The sequence below is a fragment of the Balaenoptera acutorostrata genome, chromosome 13 (assembly GCF_949987535.1).
Source record: "Balaenoptera acutorostrata chromosome 13, mBalAcu1.1, whole genome shotgun sequence".
Classification (NCBI taxonomy): domain Eukaryota; kingdom Metazoa; phylum Chordata; class Mammalia; order Artiodactyla; family Balaenopteridae; genus Balaenoptera; species Balaenoptera acutorostrata.
This window is the reverse complement of record NC_080076.1, coordinates 26,249,934-26,272,086: the sequence shown is the minus strand read 5'-3', so window position 1 is coordinate 26,272,086 and position 22,153 is coordinate 26,249,934. Positions and strand designations below refer to the sequence as shown.

General features: G+C 42.9%; 1 protein-coding gene across 6 annotated transcripts in view; it reads right to left on the bottom strand.

Annotated features, from left to right (window-relative positions):
* ZBTB7C (zinc finger and BTB domain containing 7C) overlaps positions 1 to 22,153 on the bottom strand; it is a 376,550-nt gene that overhangs the window by 334,560 nt on the left and 19,837 nt on the right. The window lies entirely within an intron of this gene.

Genomic DNA, 22,153 nt, shown 5'->3' with positions numbered 1-22,153 from the left:
ATACTGTATTATAATTTTGCAAGATATTGCCAAAGGGGAAAACTAGGTTAAGGATACAAGGGATTCCTCTGTATTATTTTTTATAACTGCATGCGAATCTCTAATTATCTCAAAATAAAAAGCTTAATTACAAAAAAGTAGAGAATCCCTCCCAGAAGACATGTTATCAAGGTAAGAGTGCCCATACACCCACATTGCCCCCCAACTTTCTCTCTCAGACAAGCACACACACACCCCACCTATCAAGTGCCTTCAGCTGTTGCCATATAAATTTGCACTGATTTTCTGCCTCTCTTTAGAGAGGTCTCATCCAATCCCTTGTGAGGTCAAAGCAAACACCTCTGAGGACTTTCCTTCGGCTCCTGAAGCTCTTCCACAACTTGGCTCAGGAGCAAGCACTGGATTTGTAAAAGGAACCCAGAACCCGCTAGGGAGAGAGAAGCAGGTAGATAGCCCAGCTGCATTTTAGGGAGGCCATGAGCCCCTAAAATTAAACGTAAAAGAGGGTGTGCGTCTGGTACATGGTTCTGTGCATGCCATGTGCTTTTCTGGAGAGATGGCCTGTGGCTCTCACCCATTTCTCAAAGGGGTTCATTTCCCAAAGAGGCAAGAGAAGGAAGAGGCCCACACTTGAGACCCACACCCCCCATTTTCTGCAGCCCCAGGAGAAATCGGTGAGCTCTGCCACGCCCAGACCACCTCTGGAAACTCCCAATATGCCTCCCGGTATTCCTGCCTCTAGTTGAAAAAGCAGTGTTCTGAAAATTGCTGGGCCCTTAGGATATTCAGTTTCCATCCTGTGGAGCTGGAAATGTCAGAGCTTGAAGATCTCTCATTTAAAATCCCCACGCCCACCCAACAGAAGAGACTGAAGCCCAGAAATACAGGATGACTTTGCAAGATCATCCAGGAAGTTAGCAGCCTAGTTTAAACCAGAACTCAGGTCTCTTCCTCCCCGCTGCCAGCTTTGGGACATCTATTCCTTAGGTTGGCATGAGAGCCTGACATCAGACAGGGCAACCAGGAGAGCAAAGGCTGGGCAGGAGGCCTGCCATCCCCACGGTATTACCAGTGGAAGATGGCAGTGGGGACACAGCCAGGCACTGGGTTAAAATGAGCACAGCTATGCAGAAGTTCATGAGCAAACGCTTCCTCTGAAAGTACCTGACAGTCCTTCTGAAGTGGCAGCTTGCATTACTCCTCAGAGCTACAAACAGGTGGCAATGAAGCTTAGGAACACTAGAGAAGTGTTATTACCTTGGAAGACCGGCCATTCAAGGCTCCTCTTTCCCAGGGATGCTTCCATCCAGCTCCCTCCTTCCCCCAAGCCCCTTCACTCCACCCACGGTTTCATTTACCACGTGCTCACTCGATCCAAATGGTAAGTGAGGACCTCCGGAGCACCGAGAACACGGTGGAAAAGGCAGGAGGCCTGCCTCAGCACAGCTCACGCTCAGGGAGGCCCTGAACTCTGAAGAGGCCAATAACACCCCCAGCTCAGTCAGGCCCACTGCGAGCCCTGCAGCCCTACGTGCGGCTGCCCATTGCGCCCGTCACTGACCTCCCATGGCCTCTGAGCCGTCTGCCTCCCTCATGGCAGTCTCCACCAACCTTCCTTCCCTGAAGTCTCACCCCGCTGCAGTCTGCAGAGGACTGGGGAGCAGGGAGAGCTCTGTCACCAGACAATTGGAAGAGCCTCCTGTCCGGCCTCCATCTCCACGCTTGCAGCCCTTTAACTCCCTCCTCAGTCCACTGCCAGAGTGAACATCCCAAGTCACACATCAGACCACAGCACTCTCCTGACTAAAGTCTCCTGTGGCAGCTGTTCGTGCTCTCCAGGCACGCCTGTGCCTCCCGACATTTCCCAGCCTCCTTTGCAGGTAGGCTGGGGCCATGTTGACTGTTTCCGGCCGACAGACTACGAGTAGAACTATATGTGCCACTTCCAGGCTGAGGGCGCTATGAGCTGGTATGCTTTCTCCGTCTTTCTCTCCCCTCCCGCTGCAGACTCTGGAGGTCTCAGCAGACTTCACTGGAGTAGAATTGAACCTTTGAGGTTAAGCCATTAACATTTCAGGGGTTGCTTATTGGACAGTTAGCATTGATTGACTAATAAAACTTTTCAATGGCTCCCCACTGCCCTCAGGAGGTAAGTCCAAACCCTTTAGTGTCGCCATGCTCAATGGCTTTTATGGCCTGGCCCAGCCCCCCATTCTGGGCGGTCTCTTGGCCCTCCCCTAAACACACTCTTTCAATAATCGTGATTCAACCATATTTACAGGTTCTGGAAGCGCTATGCCCCCTCCCACCTGAGATGTCTCCTCTATGTGGGATGCCCATACCTTCCCCGACTCCCACCTCCTCGATATGCTTAGCAAACTCATTCTTCAGTTCCCAGCTCAAGCATCCCGAAGCCTGACTTTCCCTAGAAGAGCTGGGGGCAGCTTCTTCCTGACCAGAGGCATCCCCCTCTCCAGCTCCCAGAGAGCCCTTGCTCACACTGTATCTTAGCTTTTGTGCTTTACCTTGCGCGTTGCCCCCTGGATTGTGAACTCCACAAGAATAAGGAGAGCGTTCTCCCCATCCTTGTCTTCCCAGAGCCTGCCTTAGCATCTGTTCCCAGGAGACCTTCAGAAGATGTTTAACGACCACACAAATAGAGCCCACTTTAAACTTTCTGCAGAAAGTCACCTCTTCTTGAAGGAGAGATTCAACCAAGTTGCAGGACCTCTTCACGAAAAGAGGAGGCTTGAGGTGAGGGACAAGATGACCCATAATTACACTGGGCTCTTGAAAGAGTTCTAACAGGCCAAGTCTGTCTGGCTCTGTCCCCCATTGGCTCAGTGTCCCTGGGCAAGGCAGTCCCTTCTCTGGCATCTCTGGGGTCCCTTCCAGCACCAGCTTACGTGGTTCTGAGTTTGGCAAAGCTGTCTCTGCCATCCTATCTGCTCTTGCTGTAGTCCCGCTCTTTCCCAGAAGCCTCCACTCAGAGCAACTGGCCCATTTCCCCTGAACCCCCTACCCATTTAACTAGAACCTGGTGAGTCATTCACCAGCAAGGTATTAGGTGTTATTCTTCCTCTGTCATTCTACTTTAATATGAGACCACAGGAAACTCAATGGAATGGTGCCCATGGGGGGACTTCAGGCACAAGACAGGCAGCGCAACAGATATCCGGCCAGTGGTGAGGAGCTCTCTGGAGACACGTCTTCCCTGCATCCCCTCCCAACCCACCCATCACACCGCAGAGGCGAGAGCTGTGAAAACGGCTAGACCCCGGCAGATGGCACAGACGGTGCTGGCCTGAAAGAGAGTTAATGTTGGTGGAATATCCTGAGGGTGGGACCCGAGCTCCTCACTCCTCATTCCATGGTCTCTTTTATCTGGTATTTCTGGGCAAGACAATGAGCAGACAGACTGGAAAGTTACAGACAGGCCAGCTTTGCCGATCCCTGCCAAAAATGCAGCAAAGGAAGCTGGCGGGAGACTCGAGCCTCTTTAATTTCCTCTTCTGTTTGGCTTTGCCTGCGCTCCCCCTCCCACTACCCGACTCAGAGTCTTTTGTGCCCTCGGGCTTCCAAGGAGCCCTGCTTCCCATCCCAGATGTGGGGGAACCCCTTCCCCCACCCCAAGTCGCTCCTGACTGGTGTGCTGGCCACACTCAGTAAGGCTCTGGCTTTCCTTGAACAGCAAGGACACTTAGAAGCATGAGATCAACTAGGAAATCCAATTCCCGGGCCAAGCTGGAAATACGGTGGGCAGAAAGGCCGGGGGCAGTGGGGGTGTCTCTCATTCTGTCCCTCCAGACTGGAGTCAGGACCCAACCAGAAACAAAGCTGGGAAGAAAGTAAGTGGGAAAGCACCCCCAAGAGAGGCCTGCCCTCAGAATGCCAACATGACCACTTAGAGTGCCCCGCCCCTACCAGCAGGGTCTGAATAGCAACTCTCCACGGTCTACTCGGGAGCACATGCACACACACAGCAAATGTAGTTGCCAAAGAAGACAAAAGAAAAAAGAGAGAGAGATGAGGATTGAAATCGTGTCCCTATCCAGGCATGTTATTCAACTACACTGAGCCACGACTTCTTTCTCTACAAACTGGGGACAGTTTTCAGGATCCTGGTGAGGATTTAGTGAGATAACATTCCTGCTATGAGACTTGCATGGAGAGAGGCTTCCATAAATGTTAATAATTCCTCCCCAGATCCTGGCAACCAGTTGTCATTTGAACATGACAGCTCTACCATCAACTAGCTTTGTGACCCCAGGCAGGTCCCTCACCTTCTTGGGCTTTTCTTAAAGTTTCCTAATCTTGAAGAGCAGTGTTTCTCTGACTGAGGTGTGCGTCAGAATCACTTGGAGGGTTTGTAAAACACAGATGACTGGGCCCTATCCCCAGAGTTTCTGATTCTGCAGTTCTGGGGTGGGACTGGACAGTCTGCATTTCTAACGAGTTCTCTGGTGGTGTTGATGTGGCTGGTCCAAGAACCACACTTTGAGAAGCTCTGAAGTAGAGGCAGTCTAAGAACTCTTTGTACTTCTAGCAGTTTAATGAGTACATTAAATTAATCCACATTAAGTTTTCAGTGATGAATACTGGTTCAATGTGCTCTTCTTAAGGCTACTTGTATTTTAAACAGGATAATGTCTTGACCCAAAGAAATCATCTTTTGATACCCCACTTCTAAGTTAGGTATCAAAAGACCCCCAGAGTACATGACCAGATGATGATTTGGAGGGAAGGGCTTCCCAGGCCTCGCCAGTCACACTACACAGATGTGACTGACAAGTCATTTCATTTGCAAAACTCTGGCGTCCCAAGTGAGTCAGCTGCACTTGGTTAATTACCATTTGGGGGCATGATGTCTGAGGCCGAGGAAAGGCCCCTGGTTGCCTGAAATCAGCCCAAGGCCAGGCCCCATCGCTAGAAGCAGGGCTGTCAGTCAGCTGTGACATTCTGGATCCCCCCAGCCCTGTTAGGGCCAGAAGAACAGCCTGCTGCCTGGGGAGGAAGGCAGAGCCAAGGGCCTGCAGCCCCAGAGGCTGTCACTCTGTACATCTGCAGTTTGGGGTGTAGAACCCCTCTCAGCTTCACTCCCTGCCTTTGTGTCACTGTAAGACCTGTCCAGCAAGGTGGCTGGGCTCTGTAAATGCTGCTGTCATTCTGCTAATGCTCTGGGCCTGCCTCAGGGAAGAGACCTGCCCTGCGTGTCAATTACAGAATGATGACACCTCCCCCGTGGCTTTGCACCAGTCCCCCACCCAGCACGGCCCTGTCTTTGGTGCACAGGAACACTGAAGAGGGTAGAGATCGTTATGTACCGACACCTCCCATCCCCACTGTGTTCTCAATATTTCTAATCGCAAACTTAGGCACATAGACAAAGTCTTAAGGAAAAAGGTCAGTGCTGAGAAAAAAGGTTCCCAGAAACAATCCAGGGGCTGAAAGAGGGCTGAGATCAAGCCCTCAGGGACCCAACCTGGGTTCCCACTCCAGCCCAGCATGCAGGTCACAGGGAATGGGGGGAATGCCTCCAGGCAAGCCTACCCCCAAAGCATCATCCCACAAAGCACCTGGTTTTGCTTTTATTCATGCAGCAAACATTTAGTAAGTCTACTGATGTCTGAGCATTGGGTCGGTGGTGGAGATCTAAAGACAAATGAGAGGTGCCTGCCACCCACCACCAAAGCTTCTGGTCTAAGAGGGCGAGGCAATCGTACAAATTATCATCAGTAAATGCAGTGAGAGCGGTGAATGCAAAGTCTATGTGATCTCAAGAGGAGAGACGGCCAAGTCTTCTTGTGGGGGGTGGGAGATGGGGGGAGGGAAGAAGACAATAAAGCAGTGCACAAGGGTAGCATCTGAACTCATCCTAAAGGATGAATAGGAGAAACCATGTCTGGACAGGGGTAATATTCAAAATCTTTAACAAATGCTAAGGTCCAATTCCAGCCAAATCAGAACAGATGCTGGGCTTGAATGTCAGCCTTACCAGGTAAATATGGCTAGTTAGACATATGCATCTACTTCTGCTTCCTCCCCAAGCCTTATTAGAATGACAGCTTTTTAAAAAGTAAGTATAAATAGACAAAAATGGGAAGAACCAGAGAGGAGATAAAAGTAACAGAATTTTTGAAGCTGGAAATCAGATGGACAAGTGGTGAATGGCCCAGGACTCCCTAAAAGCTGAATTCTAAGCCAGCTGCGGGGGAAGTTGAGAACCAACCCAATTTATACTGCAAAACCCCTTAACAGCTCAGAAATTGGTGGTACCAATCCCTCTTGAAAGCAAGAGAGAAGAAGGGAGAGATAAAACAAGGAAGGTTGGTTGGCAACCTGTTTAGGAAGCAGTTAGAGTCCCAGGTTCTTTCCCTGACTAGTAACGGCCCCTTGCCCAGCACAGCAGAAGAGGGAGGTTTATTCTGTTAAATAAATAGAGGCTTTCTAGACTGGGAGACACCAGGAGGAATTGAGGCGAGACCTACCTTGCTGAAAACAGGGGGATTAAAGATCATCCAGCTGAATTCTGGTTACTGAGGCGAGGCTCTTCTTCCACTGGGTACTCAGAGCACCAACCTCAGGATGTTACTCTCCAGGCAAGATAAAAGATGAGTCTTCTCTGAGGACCCCAACTTGACTGTGAAGAAAGACTTCATGATTTAAGAAAGACTTCATCTCACACAACTCAATATCACAGAAACAAATAATCTGATTAAGAAATGGGCAGAGGACCTGAATAGACATTTCTCCAAGGAAGACATAGAGATGGCCAACAGACACATGAAAAGATGCTCAACATCACTAATCATCAGGGAAATGCAAAACAAAACCACAATGAGATATCACCTCACACCTGTCAGAATGGCTAGCATCAAAAAGACAAAAAGTACTGCCAAGGATGTGGAGAAAAGAGAACCCTTGTGTAATGTTGGTGGGAATATCAATTGGTACAGCCACTATACAAAATAGCATGGAGGTTCCTCAAAAAATTAAAAATAGAACTACTGTATGATCCTACAATTTCACATCTGGGTATTTATCTGAGGAAAATGAAAACACTAATTCAAAAAGATACATGCACCCCAATGCTCACTGCAGCATTATTTACAACAGCCAAGATAGGGAACAACCTAAGAGTCCATCAATAGATGAATGGATAAAGAAGATATGATCACACACACACACACACACACACACACACACACACACATACAATGGAATATGACTCATCTATAAAATAGAATGAAATGTTCCCATTTGTGACAAAATGGATGGACATAAAGGGTATCATGCTAAGTGAAATAAGTCCAACAGAGAAAAATAACATATGATCTCACTTATATGTGGAATCTAAAAAAACAAAACAAACAAACAAAACAGAAATAGACCCATAGATACAGAGAACAAACTGGTGGTCACCAGAAGAGAGGGGGGTGAGGGTTGGGTGAAATAGGTGAAGATGATTAAGAGGTACAAACTTCCAGTTATAAAATAATAAGTCACGGGAATGTAATGTACCACATAGGGAATATAGTCAATAATATTGCAATAATTTTGTATGGTGACAGACAGTTACTAGACTTATCGTGGTGATCGATTCCTAATGTATTCATAATGTATCATATGAATCACTATGTGGTACACTGAAATTAATATGACATTTTATGTCAACTATACTGCAATTAAAAAAATAAAAATAAAGACTTCATAACATTTAAGACTGCACAAGAGAAAGGCCCAGCCAGATCATCTTCCAGTGAAGCCCGTGGTCATCAAATCCCACTTGCACTGGTACTCTTAAATAGGTGCAGATAAACAAAAATAACCAGATAACTGAAGAAACTCCAAAATTGAATAATAGACACCAAAACAAACAACTTGGAAGAAACAGAGATTGTGCAGGAAGAAAAAAAAACTTGAAAAAAATATATCATAATTTCTTCAGGGAGACAATATTGAAATCATAGAACAGGATGTTATAAAAAGGGAATAACAACAAAAAAATTCTTATAAATTAAAAATATAACAAATGAAATATCAATAGAGGGCTGGAAGGTAAACTTAAGAAAACCTCCCAGAAATTAAAGCAAAAAGACAAAGAGATAGAAAAGAGAAAAGTTAAGAGAACTACAGATCCAGTCCAGAAGGTCTACTCTCCAAATGAGAGGCTTAGAAAGAGGGAACTGGGTATGGGGGGAGGGCATAAAAAAGAAAAGTAAATCATCTACAAAATCAAGAAAATGTCCTGGAACTAAAGGCCCCAGAGGTTATACATTGAAAAGGCCAGCCAAGTGGGCCCTTAGATAAAAATATGAGCACAATGATAAAAAGAGATCCACTGTAAGGCAAAGCACATCATTATGACATCTCAGAATACTGAGGCAAAAAACAAGAACAAAACATGTTCCTGGGTCAGAAGACTCAATATTAAAATGTTAGTCCTTCCCGACTTTATCTATAGACTCAACACAATCTCAATAAAAATTCCAGAAAGCTATTTTGTAGATCTTGATGAACTGATTCTAAAGTTTATATAGAAAAGCAAAAGACCTAGCATAACCAACACAATACAGAAGAAGAACAAAATTGAAAGACTCACAATACCTGATTTCCAAATTTACTATAAGGCTACAGTAATCAAGACAGGATGTGAAAAGAATAGTGAAAGAATAGACACATAGGTGAATAAAACAGAATAGAGAGCCCAGAAAAAGGCCCACACAAATGTAGTTAACTGATCTTTGAAAAAGGAAAAAAGGCAACTTACTAAAGGTTTATCAATTTTATTTATCTTCCCAAAGAATGAGATTTTAGTTTTATTGATCTTTGCTATTGTTTCCTTTGTTTCTATTTCATTTATTTCTGTTCTGATCTCAATTATTTCTTTCCTTCTACTAACTTTGGGTTTTGTTTGTTCTTCTTTCTCTAGTTCCTTTAGGTGTAAGGTTAGATTGTTTATTTGAGATTTTTCTTATTTCTTGAGGTAGGAATGTATTGCTATAAACTTCCCTCTTAGAACTGCTTTTGCTGCATCCCATAAGTTTTGGATCGTCGTGTTTTCACTGTCTTTTGTCTCTAGGTATTTTTTTATTTCCTCTTTGATTTCTTCAGTGATCTCTTGGTTATTTAGCAACGTATTGTTTAGCCTCCATGTGTTTGTGTTTTTTACGTTTTTTTCCCTGTAATTGCTTTCTAATCTCATAGCGTTGTGGTCGGAAAAGATGCTTGATATGATTTCAATTTTCTTAAATTTACTGAGGCTTCATTTGTGACCCAAGATGTGATCTACCCTGGAGAATGTTCCATGTGCATTTGAGAAGAAAGTGCAATCTGCTGTTTTCAGAAGGAATGTCTTATAAACATCAATTAAATCTACTGTGTCATTTAAACCTTGTGTTTCCTTATTAATTTTCTGTCTGGATGATCTGTCCATTGGTGTCAGTGAGGTGTTAAAGTCCCCCACTATGATTGTGTTACTGTCAATTTCCTCTTTTATAGATGTTAGCATTTGCCTTATGTATTGAGGTGCTCCTATGTTGGGTGCATGTATATTTATAATTGTTATATCTTCTTCTTGGATTGATCCCTTGATCATTATGTAGTGTCCTTCCTTGTCCCTTGTAACAGTCTTTATTTTAAAGTCTATTTTATCTGATATGAGTATTGCTACTCCAGCTTTCTTTTGATTTCCATTTGCATGGAATATCTTTTTCCATCCCCTCACTTTCAGTCTGAATGTGTCCCTAGGTCTGAAGTGGGTCTCTTGTAGACAGCATATATATGGGTCTTGTTTTTGTATCCATTCAGCCAGTCTATGTCTTTTGGTTGGAGCATTTAATCTATTTGCATTTAAGGTAATTATCGATATGTATGTTCCTATTACCATTTTCTTAATTGTTTTGGGTTTATTTTTGTAGGTCCTTTTGTTCTCTTGTGTTTCCCACTTAGAGAAGTTCCTTTAGCCTTTGTTGTAGAGCTGATCTGGTGGTTCTGAATTCTCTTAACTTTTGCTTGTCTGTAAAGGTTTTGATTTCTCCATCAAATCTGAATGAGATCTTTGCCAGGTAGAGTAATCTTGGTTGTAGGTTCTTCCCTTTCATCACTTTAAATATATCATGCCACTCCCTTCTGGCTTGCAGAGTTTCTGCTGAGAAATTAGCTGTTAACCTTATGGGAGTTCCCTTGTATATTATTTGTCATTTTTCCCTTGTTGCTTTTAATAATTTTTCTTTGTCTTTAATTTCTGTCAATTTGATTACTATGTGTCTTGGCATGTTTCCCCTTGGGTTTATCCTGCCTGGGACTCTCTGTGCTTCCTGGACTTGGGTGGCTATTTCCTTTCCCATGTTAGGGAAGTTTTTGACTATAATCTCTTCAAATATTTTCTCGGGTCCTTTCTCTCTCTCTTCTCCTTCTGGGACCCCTATAATGTGAATGTTGTTGTGTTTAATGTTGTCCCAGATGTCTCTTAAGCTGTCTTCATTTCTTTTCATTCTTTTTTCTTTATTCTGTTCCATGGCAGTGATTTCCACCATCCTGTCTTCCAGGTCACTTATCCATTCTTCTGCCTCAGGTATTCTGCTATTGATTCCCTCTAGTGTATTTTTCATTTCAGTTATTGTATTGTTCATCTCTGTTTGTTTGTTCTTTAATTCTTCTAGGTCTTTGTTAAACATTTCTTGCATTTTCTCAATCTTTGCCTCCATTCTTTTTCCGAGGTCCTGGATCACCTTCACTATCATTATTCTGAATTCTTTTCCTGGAAGGTTGCCTATCTCCACTTCATTTAGTTGTTTTTCTGGTGTTTTATCTTGTTCCTTCATCTGGTACATAGTCCTCTGCCTTTTCATTTTGTCTATCTTTCTGTGAATGTCAAAGGCAACTGAATCGAGAATGGATAGTCTTGTCAACAAATGATGCCATAACAATTGGATTACAACCATGTATATATATATACACGTATATATATATGTGTATATATATATATATATATACACACACACACGTATATATATGTATACACATATATACACATATATCTACGTATATATGTATACATATATATGTATATATATATATTCGTTAGACATAGACTTTACACCTCACATAAAAAATCAAAATTGATCATAGACTTAAATTTAAAATGTGACACTATAAAACTTCTTGTTGAAAACATAGTAAAAAATCTCCATGAACTTGGGTTTGCTGATGAGTTTTAAAACATGACACCAATAGCAAAAGTTTTGAAAAACACAGATATTTGAAAGGAAAAATTGTTATGTTGGGCTTTATTCCATTTAGAAACTTCTGATCTATGAAAGAAAAGCCCCAGATTGCTTGCCTTTCTCCCACTGTCTCCTCAGACAAGGGAGAAAATATCTGCAAAACACATATCTGAGAAAGGACTTGTATCCGAAATATACAAAAAACTCTGAAAACTGAACAGTAAGAAAACAAACAAGCCAGTTAAAAAATGGGCAAAAGATCTGAACAGATATCTCACCAAAGAAGATACACAGATGGCAAATAAGTGTATGAAAAGATGCTCAACAGCATTTGTGATTAGGAAGTTGCAAATTGAAACAACAATGAAACATCACTACATAATACAGAATGGCTAAAACCCCAAAACTGACAATACCAACTGCTGTCAAGGGTGTGGAGCAACAAGAACTCTTATTCATTGCTGGAGAAGATACAAGATAGTACAGTCACTTTGGAAGACATTTTGGCAATTTTTTAACAAAACTAAACATAGTCTTACCATACAATCAAACAATAGTGCTCCTAGGTATATACCCAACTGATCTGAAAACTTTCGCCCACATAAAAAACCTGTATGTGAATGTTTATGGCAGCGTTATTCAAATTGCCAAAAACTGGAAACAACCAAGATGTCTTTCAATAAGTGAATAGATAAACAAGCTGTAGTACATCCACAGAATGAGATATTATTCAGCAACAATAAGAAATGAGCTACCGAGCCTCAAGAAGATATGGATGAATCTTAAATGTATATTGCTAAATGAAAGAAACCAATTTGAAAAAGCTACATATTGTATGATTCCAATTATAGGACATTCTGGAAAAGACAAAACTATAGACACAGTAAAAGACCAGTGGTTACCAAGGGGTCAGGGGAGAGTGAGGGAAACAGATGACACACAGGAGATATTTAGGATGGTGAAACTTTTCTGTACAATACTGTAATGGTGAATACAAGACATCAAGCATTTGTCAAAACTCATAGAACTTTACAGCACAAAGAGGAAAACTTAATACATGAGAAAATGTTTTAATCATTTAGGAGGTGGAGATAGCCCAGGATGGAATTCAGAATATGACACTAAAATCTAAAAGTATTATATATACAAGTTCACTGAAGGGGGTGGGGAATAAGGTGCTGACCAAAGTAGCTTTGGATATAAGCAGAGTACCTAAGACTAAAAGAAAAAGGAACTATACATAAGAACTATACTCTAGTTGATAAAGTCATTTCCCACAAGAATATAGATTGACAACTCTGAAATTATTACACATGTATTAAGGAACTAAATATTAAATGAATGACATATGATGGGAGCCAGGTTTCTGGGTTTTTTTAAGTTTTTTTTTTGATGTAGACAATTTTTTAAAGTCTTTATTGAATTTGTTACAATATTGCTTCTGTTTTATGTTTTGGGTTTTTGGCCACGAGGCATGTGGGATCCTAGCTCCCCAATCAGGGAGCAAACCCGCATCCCCTGCATTGGAAGGTGAAGTTCCAACCACTGGACCACCAAGGAAGTCCCAGGAGCCAGGTTTCTCACTATTGGAATGGACAGTTACAAATAAGCAAAGGCTAGAATAATCCATGTGGTAATAGATTAGTATTGGAGACATGAGTATGAACTCATGTTTACCTAATATAAAAATATTTACAGATACGTATATATACTCAGTTTAGTGTATATGTATATATATATATATATATATATATATATATATATATATATATCCTTGCTCTGTCATCTGAGAAGGACTAGAAGCAATGACACCCCAGGAGCAATGAGCACACTAGTGCCCAGATCTTGGTTTCCAATACCATTCTTCAATAAAAGGAGTTAGGTCTCCTTGGAGAAGTGGTTGGTTCTACGACTGGGGCAGAAAATACACAAAATGAGCCTGGAGCATCTTGTAGTGCCAGAGAGTAAAAAAAGTGCTAACACACACACACACACACACACACACACATATACAGAGTGATGGGGGTATGTCAGAAGAATACAGAAGCCAACAGAAAGAGTTCCTAATGGCAAAAATTGGAACAATTTAAGCAACAAAATAAATAAAGTAGTACTGGATCATAACCCAAAGTATAAAATGAGTCCACAGTAATATAAATAAATAATTGGTTAAGTAAATCAATGGGAAAGAACGGACAAATCTCCTACGTGGAAGAATTCCAAATAATTTATGAATGTAACTCCCCATTTCTTAAGTGTGGGAGGTGCATAGTGACTTTCTTTCAAAGAGAAAATTATGGAAAGGAAGAAAAAAAGGAGAGTTACTTTAAAGTGTAGAAACCTGACAAACACTGTCTCAAGTCAGATGATCAAAGTTAATATCAACAATAAGTCATGTTGATAGTATGTAGCGTTAATTTAATGTGATGACAGTGGCACTTACCTCTGTGATCTTCTTCCCCAAAACATATTACCCCAGTCTAATAATGAGAAAAACTTCAGATGTATCCCAATTAAGGGACATTCTACAAAATATATGACCAGTGTTCCTCAAAACTCTCAAGGTCAGCAAAAACAAGGAAAGTCTGAGAAACTGTCAGAAATGCAACTAAGTAGATACCACAACTAAATGCAATGTGGTATCATGTATGGGATCCTGGAACAGGAAGGGACTTTAGGAGAAAGCTAAGGAAATCTGAATGAAGAATGGAATTTAGTAACTGACAATATATCCATATTGGTTAATTTATAGGGAAAAATGTACCATACTAATATAAGATGTTCAAAATAGGGACAACTAAGTATGGAGTATATAGGAATTCACTGTACTATCTTCACAGTCATTCTGTAAATCTAAAACTGTTCTAAAATTAAAAGTTTGTTTTTAAAAACCCCTACAACCTTCCAGAAAGAAAAAACAGGGCATGTAGAGGATCGGGTATCAGAATAGTTTCAGACTTCTCAATAATAACAGTGAAATCTAAAAGAACATTGGAAAATGCCTTCAAAATTCTGAAGGAAAATGGTTTCCAAACTAGAATTCTATACCCAGCCAAACTGTAATTAAGCATGATGATAGAATAAGTATACTTGCAGCCATACAAAGTTTCAAATAATTTATATCCCACATACCTCTTCTTAGGGAGCTACTAGAAGATGTGATCTGCCAATACAGGGGTGTAAACCAAGAAACAGGAAGCCATGGAATATGGGAAAGAGAAAATCCAACACAAGAGAAAGTCAAAGGGAATCTCAAGGTGACCCGAAGATGACAGCTATGCACCAGGCATAGAGATCAATCAGTCCAGATTGGAGCACTTCAGAGATACAAAGAGGGATTTCTGAATGAAATAAAATCTGAACATTTTGGGAAAAGATTTAAACAATTGGTGGGGATTTGGGGATTGAATTAGTAATAAGAACATGAAATCATATGCAAATGAAAAATAATACAATGATCAACTTTAGGGAAAACAAAGAGTGATTCAAGAAAGGAACAGCATCACAGAGATACTAGATGGTTCACCTGGAAAGAGCATGTACACAATCATAACAATGTGAACACAATATTTCTACATAAATATGTTGGTAAGATAGAGAGGTGATGTGTCAGTCAGATTTTACTAGGTTATACTGCAGTAATAAAATAAATCTCAATGGCTTACAAAAGTTCTCACTCATGTAACACTGTAGCATAGCTGTGGGTCAGCTATGACTACACCATATGTCTCCTTCATTCTAGGATCTAAGCTAAAGGATTAGCCCCTTAAGGGGACATGTCCATTTTCTTGGCAGAGGGAAAAAAGTAACTCACCCAGACCATGCAGTGTCTCTTAAACTTCTGATCAGAAGTGGAATACATCGCTTCCACTCACATTCCATTGACCAAGCTAATCATACGGCCGAGCTCAATGTCAACTGTATTATTCCTCCCACAGGTATGATAGTCACGTGACAATGTGAATAGACATATTATCCATTTACAGGGAGGCAGTGATTCAGTTGGGAACAATAATACAATTGATGAATGTATTTATGTATTGTAGCACCAGGTGGAGGAAAACTGTGGCAAAAGAGGTAAATTTTCACCTTCTAGTAGTAGGAAGCCAATAGAGAATGCCTAAAACTGAAAAATCAAGAAGTGGCCATTTATGCATGTTATTTAGAAATATGGACATAAGTATAATAATTTAGGAGAGGGCTTCCCTGGCGGCACAGTGGTTAAGAATCTGCCTGCCAATGCAGGGGACACGCGTTCGAGCCCTGGTCTGGGAAGACCCCACATGCCGTGGAGCAACTAAGCCCATGTGCCACAGCTACTGAGCCTGCGCTCTAGAGTCCATGAGCCACAACTAATGAGCCCACGTGCCTAGAGCCCGTGCTCCGCAACAAGAGAAGCCACTGCAATGAGAAGCCCGCGCACCACAACCAAGAGTAGCCCCCACTCGCCGCACTAGAGAAAGCCTGCGCACAGCAACAAAGACCCAACGCAGCCAAAAATAAATAAATAAATTTAATTATTAAAAAAAAAAAGACACATCACTTGCACTGGAACCAGCCAGACTGCCCCTGGAGCTCCCACACACTGGGAACAGGGGGATTGAAAACACTCTGGGTGAGTCTTTAACAAAGTAGGAAAAGGAGCACCGTCCCTGCATCCTGTCACCACATCCCCAGAAGAGAAGCTACTGGAAACCAGAGGGTGTGGTCAGGAAGCTGGGAAAGGAATTGGGGAAGATGTGGCAGAAGGCAGTATTGGATGATAAGTCACAGTGTCGGATACAACCTCATCCCAGCCACCGTATCAAATGCATGCACATCCTTGGCTGAATGGGGTTGCTATAATGACCGCACAGTTGAGGTGAGTTGCAGCAGACCTCATATATATTCTGTAGACATTTTATTCCATGTTTACTATTTTTTGGTTTGCAGATCTCTTTTCAACTTGCAATCAACATTTTCTTTTCAGGTCTCAAGTATTTCTGTAGGTCTTTGTGACATTTGTAGATCCTAGTAGTTCTCACAATGCCCTGTGCAGCAGTTAGGAAGCAGTTGATAACCTCTTCTGAGACCGATGCGGGGGGTCACTGGATTTGAACATCATGATGAGGGGCTAAAGTCAGGGTTTCAGCTCCTATCCTGGCCGACTGGATTTGCACAGCTCAGCAATAACAGAGCCTACCTTGGGGGTACAGCCAGAGGGGGTGGAAGGCCCCAGACAAAATCATCCCCATTACAATTCTAAATGCATGTGCTGTTTATTGTAAAGGGGTAAAATATGCCCTACACAAAGGCAGACCTGCCCACAAAGCACTCACCATTGGGAGTGGAAGGTAGAAGGGCAGAGATGAACGTATATCTAGAAGCAACTGAAGCATACAAAAAGTCCCTTTAACCTTTTCCCGCTAGCAGTTCAGAAATACACAGGAAACCCTTGATATTTGCAGAGTCGTGATTTGTGGTTTCAAACATGCACAGCACTGCTTGCTCCTCGCTCCTCTCCAGCCCACACGGTTATGCTGCAGGCAGCCAGTGCGGCAGACACACAGCCACATGTGTCTCTACAAAGCTCCCTCAGAGTGGCCTTTCAGCTGCCCTGATTCCATGAGAAGGAGGTTCTCCCCTCCCCCCACCCCCAGCTCCCACAAGTACATTCTCTTTAACCCCTTATGGTTGAGTCACAGAACCACAGAATGCTTGAACTAGAAGACAGGGCTCTTAACGCCCACTTTTTTCTGACTCTCCACCCATTTTTCCTGCCATCCCAGCCCCTGTCTAATGCAATCAGGTAGGAGTGTCCCCCTAAGCAGAGGTTGCGCTCTCTGGTGAACACATTGCAGGCTGACCTCTGATGGAAGGGCTTCTCCATTCACCCCAAGGACAATCACGGCTGGTGTGCTTGATCAAGAAACTCTGCCCCCAGCACCACCAATAGCAAGCATCTTCTAGGCTAGATATTGAAAGGTGGAAAGAAGAGATGGAGGGAAGGGCAGAGAGCAAATGCTGAGAGTTCACAGGGATGTACCAACCCAACATCCAGGTGAACTTGGATTCAAAGCTTATTCCTCCCATCCATTCAACTAGTATTTACCTTGGCCAGTGCAGTGCTGCAAACAGAGGGGCATGGATGCCTGGCAAAGAGGGGAATGCAATCTAAGCTGAAGAGGCTGAGTGTACCCACAGTCATCATATTTTCCAAACCACAAATCAGGGCTCTTCTGGAAAACCCAGGTCATAGAACAGCAGGAAATACACTAAAGAACCTCGAGTGTAGGATGGTGAGATACAGCTTGTATATAGATGTGCTGGGAGAATGCAACTGGTAACCTGCATAAATCCAGGGGCCCCACCTCACCCAGTCTCTAGTCAAAGATGCGAAGTCCAGCAACCTAGAGTAAATGAATGGAGATTCCAGTCTTGTCTTGCTTCAGCTCAAAGAATGACATCGGACACCAAGTGATAACCCACAGAATCATTTCTCAAGGTTCCCTTTCTCTCCTCCCCAAATCCCCCACACCTCTCTGGAGCCTCTCCTTGTCAAATCTTCCAAACCCTCCTGGGTGCCCAGCACACAGCTTCTCCATTCTCTTTCTCCTTTCTCAGCCCACAGTGCTGTGGGAGCAATTAGTTCCCATGGGATGATCCAGGAAGACTTCTTGGAGTGGGAGGCATGTATGGTAAATTTTAAAAGATGAGCTGGATTTTAATAGAGGAGAAGTGAAGAACATTCCAGGTTGAGGGGCTCTAAAGAGCAAAACTAGGAGGTGGCATGAAACGCCCTGCCATGTCAGGGACAGCAGAGTAGTTGGGTCAGTGTACACAAAGACATAGAGACAATGAGACTGCGAGCCTAGTCAAGAGTGGATTTGGAAGTCAGAAATCTGGATTCACTGGAGGTCTTCAGGTAGAAAGATAAGGCGTACCAAACAGCATTCTGGGAATACCCATTGGCTGGGCTAGAGAGAAGGAGGCCAGTATGAAATGTATTTCATCCACCCACCAAGCCAGCCTCCATTTTAATGGATGCTCAAAATGAATGGGTTTTTATTTCTAATAGGCAGTTGTAGTGAAGACTACAGAAAACTTGGTCACCTGAAATCCACAGGTAACTCTCAGGTCGACTGTAGCATCACTTTATGGCCAGCTGCCTCCTCCAGCAAATCTCTTCCCTGAATTTCAGAAGGTTGCAAAACAGATGGTTCTGACCTTCATGTCTCTGCCTCTATCCTCCCTCAAGCCAGAGAAACAAACAGTGAGATGGGCCAGAGGGGGAGGGCCAAGAAGAGGATATGGACCTGGGCCCCGATATCCTTGATACAAACAAGCAGGGAACTTGTGAGAAGTGGTAAACCAGCTGATAGTGTAATATCACAAGTACCAACTGACAAAGAGAGAAAGAAAGCCTGGTTTTCACCGTAAATACTGGTCTAATTAGTTATGCATGTTTGTTTTATAAGACTGTTTCCTCCTTCCAATCAAAATCCCAGCCACACTTCAAAATTCACCTCAACCACAAAGCTGCCCTCATTATCCCACCCTCCCTGCTGTCCCTCTGACCGTCTACAATACCAAATAGTCTGCCACCAAATTCTGATGCTGTCCTGTATTTTTTCATCTTCTTTCAATGGATATTCATGTTTTCTCCCTGCTGAGGGAATGTGTTCCTTAAGATCAGGTATTGTGTCTTATGTTGTCACACAGACTTCCCCACACCACCTAGCAGTGTGTCAGGATACAGAAAAAACAAATAAACTGTTGCTGAGTAACTGTTTTTTTTTAAGTGTCTGTAAAATACAGCAGTGCTTGTATTACTTTCTTCTATACTGGGAAATCCTTGAGAGAAGCTGGCTTTAGCAAACTGATTTTTAAATATCTTATTTCATTTAGACTGACAAACACTAATATCGTAGAAGTCAGAGCTGGAAGAGAGAAACATTTGGGCACCTTGGCCCATCTCACATGGAAGCAATTGGTATGACTGATCCAGAACCAGTAGGGACAAAAGGACTGTTAGACGAGCACATCAGTATTTACAAATGATGTTCTCCCATCAGTATTTACAAATGATGTTCTCCCAGAGTTCACATGCTGTACCCTCTCATCTTGTTTACAGGATTCATTTGGCCTCCCCCTGCCTCCAGTCTTTATTTGGACCAAGTTACATTGCAGCCCAACCCTGTCTGAATCATCACACTTTCTAAATGATTGCCCTGCCATCTGAATTAACGTGGAGGCTTAAGGCTAGAAGTAGCAGGTTAACTTAGCATGTAGCAAAACTGCATTTTGTCATTTACGTATTCACAGAGTGATGTTCAGTGCCGTGTGTGTGTGTGTGTGGGTGTGGGTGTGTGGGTGTGTGGGTGTGTGTGGGTGTGTGTGTGGGTGTGTGTGGGTGTGTGGTGGGCCTGCCTGTTGACCTTGTGAACGCCTGGGGGCCTGCACCACCTCTATAGATTAGGTCATAAAAGAGCAGAGTGGAGACAGTGTGACTAAGAGACAGATGGAAAGGTGTGGATTCAAATCCTGATTAGGCAGTTCCAGGCCCTTCACTTACCTGACCCTTGGTTTTCTTGCATCTAAAGGGTTGTTGTAAAGATTGAAAATATGTGTGAGCATTTAGCAGAGAGAAAACATTAATAAATGGTAGTGATGTCAGGACGGCCCCCCCACCAGGTATTCCCCCAGGTGGCCTCACAGCCTGTCGTCCAGACCACCCAGGGCAAAACCCCAGCCTGAAGAGGCCTGTCGGAGCTGCATTCATGTGCAGGGAGACTCTCTCCTGATAAAAAACAAAGCACTGGATCAATACAGAAAAAGAGAGAGCTGGGGGGAAAGCAAGTAAGCATGCTCCTTCATGCGCTACTGAATCTGCAGAGCCCAGCACAGGGCCTGACGCACAGAAGGCACTTGACACGCATTTCTGAATGAACCGCTAAATGAATGAGCGAAAGCTCTCTGAATTCTCTATATGTAGGTTTCTCTAGAATCCCTTCTCCACATTGGAAGATACCCTACGCTTACTGAGCTCGAGTCAGAAGATTTCCAACAGAAGAGCATTGCTGGTGTATTTAAAGACCCCATCACTGACGTCACATGAAACTATGGACATCCGCAGGAAGGGCAGGGCTGCCCTGGGAATGCTTACTAAAGGAAAGTCCACTGGGTTGACCGAAGACACCATCACTCTTTGGTGTTTTCATTAAAATCAATCATTTTTTCTAACTACAAAAGTAATATATGTTCATACTAGAAAAATTAGAAAACACAGATAGGCTAAAACAAAAACATTTTTAACCTTAATAATATTTTAATATTCATTATTCCAGACTTTTTCTACACATAAATACATTTTGCTTGTCAAAGTGGAATCATACCAAAAAATAGTGTCTTTTTTTTTTTTTTGGCTAAGCAATTTATTTCAGTCATTTTTTCCAAAGCACTACATATTTGCCACAGAATTTATTTTCCCTTGATCTAGAAAAGAGCTTCATTTTTTAAGTTAGGTTTTTGAATGCCTACACATATCATAAAAGTAAGACATGGTCAAAAAACTCCAGAGTAATAAATAAAATGCAAAGTAAAAGCCCCTCCCACTATCATGCCCAGTCTAGTCCAAGAGTAATACTTAGAGGCCAATTTTTAATAACTGCTGGTGCTTGTTTAAAAATTAGAATCACAGCATATCACCCACCTGCTTAAAACCTTCCAACAGCTTCATAGTCAGAGTAAGCTCCAAGCCCACCCCGAGACCTGCCCTTTCTGAGCCTCCACTTCTCCAGGGATAGACCGAGACCTGCAGTCCACCATCTCCAAGGCATGGAGACCCTCACCGGCCATGGCTCTGCATCCATACTGTGCTCTCCACGCCAGGAAAACCGAGGCATTGAGAGACAAGCAAGAGGGACAACCCAACTGCGAGCTGGCAGCCCTCAACCTCCTTCTCCTCAGCCCAGAGGCCCTTGCAGTTGACCAAGGACCCTTTCTCTGGCCCTCGCACTCACCTTCATGTGATACAGGGTCAACGTGTGAGGACAAATGGCCTGGGCAAGAACGCCGCTGAGCTGGGCTGCAGCAGACAGGGGCTCTGGGCTTCTTTCTGCTAATAACTAGCTTTGTGGCTTAAAATCTCCAAGCTTCCATTTCCTCATCTATAAAATGAAGTGAGTGGACTGTATCACCCAAATCCCTTCCAATGCTAGTGCTCGATTCCTGAGAAGCAAAGCCATGGTCATCTGGGTGACTGCCACCAAGTGATGGCAATGCCTTCAAAATGCACCTGCCCAGGAAATGAAGTCCTCTGTGTGGCAGAGGCCCTGAGCTAGACTCTGCCTACCTGGTGTCTCTCAGCCTCCTTTACTCTCAAGAACTCCATAAAGTAGGTAATTTTCACCCTGATTTGACTCAACAAGAAAAAAGAGGCTCAGAAATCTTAAGTAACATTCTACTTCCCATCACCGGTAAGTGGCAGAACCAGGAGTTAAAGCCAGTCGATCTGATTCTCAAGATCTCTTTTATGCTCTTTCTGAGTGAAGTTCATTGGATTTTGGGGTTGTTTTTGAAGCACCTGTAATAAAGTTTTATTGGAAATATTTTAGGCTTAACATGTTATAAGGCAAAGTATAATGTCCAATTCACTGGACTTTTGACATGCAATTCAGTCAACTATATATTCTATAGGGTAATAAAACTCTTTATTATTGATAAATTAACCAGACATGACAACAAATTGTGACCTTCACCAAACAATGCAGATCAGTACTCCGACCCTCAGCTGCTATTGATCGATCATGGCTTAACATTACCCTCACTCTTTCTACGGCTGTGGTTCTCAAACTGCAGAGTTCATCAGAACCTCCAGCAAAGCTGGTTAAACTACAGATCACTGGGCTCATGTGTAGAATTTCTGACTCAGTTGGTCTCAGTGG